Genomic DNA, 3,580 nt, shown 5'->3' with positions numbered 1-3,580 from the left:
CCCGGAGGCCCCAGGTCTTTTGGGGCCCCAGGGCTCTGGGGGTCCTGGTGACGGAAGCTGGGCGACCGTCACCAAAAAAAAGAAGAAGGGAAAAGGAAAGGGGAAGAAGAGTGGTTCTCCCGCTGCGCCGGTCCTTCCCCCTGTGAGTGGGGGAAGTGGCCGTGTGGGCCAGGCACAGGACCATGGAGTGGGTCACGGCGCAGGGCCCTCGGCTGGGCGGTCTGTCAGGGTGCAGCCTTCGCTCACTCCGCCGAAAACTTCCGCAGTGGTCATCACATTGCGGAGGGAGGCGGTGGAGCGGGGGGTGACGTATGCCGACGTGTTAACCAAGGCCAGAAATGGTATTAGCCTGGCTGAGATTGGTATCGCAAGTATCAGCATCCGGCTAACAGCAACGGGAGCTCGGATGTTGGAGGTGCCGGGGGTTGACAGGGAGGAGAAGGCTGATGCCCTGGCGGCTAGGCTTCGTGTGGTGCTGTCGGAGGAAGCCTTGGTGGGGAGGCCCGTCAAATGTGCGGACCTCCTTATTCGGGACCTCGACGACAGCATCACTGAGAGGGATGTGACGGAGGCGGTGGCTGCCATGGGTGGGTGCCTGGCTGAAGCGATCAAGCCAGGTAAGATTTGGAGGCGTGGGATACGGGGCTTGGGGGAGATGTTCCTCCTGTGTCCGGTCGCCGCCGCCGAGAAAGTGTGCCAAGGAAAGCTCCTCATTGGGTGGAGCTCCTGTCGGGTTGAAATCCGAGAGGATCGCCCTTTGAGGTGCTTTAAGTGCCAGGAGTTTGGTCACGTGCGGGTCACCTGTACCTCGGCGGTGGACATGGCGGAGGCGTGCTTTAGATGTGGGGTTGTAGGTCACAAGGCCCATGAGTGCAGCTCGAAAGAGCTGCATTGTGTGGTCTGCTCAGCGGCTGGGAAGCCGGCAGACCACAAAATGGGGGGTAGGGCCTGCAACCCTCCAAGGCGGAGGGGGGCCCCGTATGCCCCTGTAGCGTCCAGCACGGTGGTGGGGAATGCTCCCATGGAGGTTGGTGTAGAGCTGTCAAACAAATAAAATGTCTGACAGCCTTACTAGCCTCCTTCAGGGGAATTTAAGGCGCTCCGCTGCGGCTCAGGACTTGTTCCTGCAGTCGATGGCGGAGTGGGGGGTGATGGCGGCCGTTGTTACTGAGCCCTACTATGTGTCGCGACAGAGCTCATGGGTGGGGGACCTTCGAGGTGATGCGGCTGTGATTGCTCGGCCGCATGGACCTCCTCTCTCTCTAAGAGAGAGAGGTTCTGGGTTTGTTCTGGCTGATTGGGGGGAATGGACGTTCGTCGGAGCGTATTTTTCCCCCAATGAGCGTCTGAGCCATTTCGAGGGTTTCCTTGATGCCATGGGCCTGGCCATACGGGGGGCTCTTCCGCGGCCCCTTATCCTCATGGGAGACCTTAATGCGAGGTCTCCCACCTGGGGTGACAGGGTGTCGTGTCGGAGGGGCCCGGTTCTGGAGGAGTGGGCGGCGGAGTTGGGCCTCGTATTCTTAAACGAGGGAACGGAGCCCACCTGTGTCCGCCCACAGGGCAGTTCAAGGGTGGATGTGACCCTTGCTTCTGCGGCGGCGGCCCGGGTAACGACGGCATGGACTGTGCTGGACGGAGTGGAGACCCTATCGGATCATCGTTATATCCAGATGTGGGTCTCCACTTCGATGAGGTGGGATGTGCGGGGGCAGACTCGGATGAGATTTCCTCGCTGGTCCATAGGCCGACTGGACCGTCAGATTGCGCAGGAGGTGGCAATTGTCGAGGGGTGGTGTGCGCCCACTGGTGTTCTGGATGTAGATGAAGGAGCTGGCAGACTGAGCCTAAGTCTCCGAAGGGTGTCGGATGCGGCAATGCCCAAATGGAGGCCGCCGAAGGGGAGGAGAGCGGTCTACTGGTGGACGTCGGAGATTGGCAATCTCCGAGGCGCATGTGGTGAGGCCAGAAGGGCCTACTACAGGAGCCGCCGGAGGAGGGGAGATAGCCCCAATGTCACGGAGGGCCTTCGGTTGATCTATAATGATCGCAAGAAGGCTCTCCAGGGGGCTATCTGTGAGGCAAAGGAAAGGACTCATCAGGAGATGCTTCGGGGGTTGAATGATGATCCATGGGGGCGCCCCTACCGATCGGCTCGTAAGAGGCTGAAAGGTACGGGGATGCCTCTCGTGGAGAGTCTGGAACCGACCTTCCTGAAGCGGGTGGTGGCGGATCTGTTTCCTTTGCCTTCTGACACTATCCCTCTGAATATGGCGGCGTCTGTGGGGGATGTGGCGGGCGGAGAGGAAGGGATAGCTCCGGAAGTCTCTGATATAGAGATGGAGGCTATCCTTACCCGTCTCAAAGCCCGCAAGAAAGCACCTGGCCCGGATGGTGTGCATGCGCGTGTCCTGGCAGTAGTCCTCCCTCATATGGAGGTCTCCGTCCGGGAGTTGTACACCGCGTGTTTGCGCGGTGGACGGTTCCCGGTGGCTTGGAAGACGGGACGACTGTGTCTCGTGCGGAAGGAGGACCGCCCGGCGGACAGTTCGGCGGCTTACCGCCCTATTGTCCTTTTGGACGAGGCGGGCAAGGCGCTGGAGTGGGTCGTGGCGTCTCGGTTGTGCCGGCACCTCTCTGTTGAGGGGCCGGATCTGAGCGAGGCACAGTACGGCTTTCGGGCGGGTCGGTCGACGCTAGATGCTCTTCGGGACCTGAGGTCTCACACCGGTGGGGTGGTTAGCGGGGGTGGAAGGGCATTGGCAGTATCATTAGATATTGCCAATGCCTTCAATAGTCTCCCTTTTGGCGTGGTTGGAGAGGCCCTTGAATTTTTTGAGGTCCCTCTGTATCTGCGCCGGATAGTGGGGGACTATTTTGCGGAGAGACGGATCGTGTACTCCAATAGAGAGGGCACGGTCTGTTACCACCCTGTGCGGTGTGGGGTACCTCAAGGCTCGGTCCTAGGGCCACTCCTGTGGGACATGGCCTACGATTGGGTATTGCGGGGCGCGCTTCTGCCAGGATTGCGCGTCTTCTGCTATGCAGACGATACCCTCGTAGTGGCCAGTGGGGCAAGCTATGGGGAGGTGGCTCGACTTGCAACGGTTGGCACCTCCCTTACTGTTAGACGGATAGGGGCCCTGGGACTTAGGGTGTCTCTCGATAAGACGGACGCCCTATTGTTCCATGGCCCTAGGAATGGTCCACCTCCTGGGGCGGTCCTGATGGTGGAAGGAGTAAGGGTTCCGGTGTCGTCCAAGATGAAATACCTTGGTCTCGTCTTGGACGGTCGCTGGAACTTTGAGGCCCACTTTAAGGCTCTCGGGGGGAAGTTAGTGGGGGCAGCGGGGGCGCTAGCAAGGCTTCTGCCTAATATTGGGGGCCCTCAGCAGAGTGTACGGAGGCTGTACTGCGGTGTCATACGCAGTATGGCCTTGTATGGGGCCCCAATATGGGATGATAGGCTGGGGGCGAAGAACCGCGCCCTGCTCAGGAGGCCGCAGCGAGTGATGGCGGTTCGGGCAGCTCGCTGCTATCGGACTGTCTCATTCGAGGCGGCGTGCCTGTTGGCGGGGAC

This window comes from Pieris napi, chromosome 23 (genome assembly GCF_905475465.1).
Source record: "Pieris napi chromosome 23, ilPieNapi1.2, whole genome shotgun sequence".
Taxonomy (NCBI): Eukaryota; Metazoa; Arthropoda; class Insecta; order Lepidoptera; family Pieridae; genus Pieris; species Pieris napi.
The sequence above is the reverse complement of the archived record's forward strand: the minus strand, read 5'-3'. Positions refer to the sequence as shown.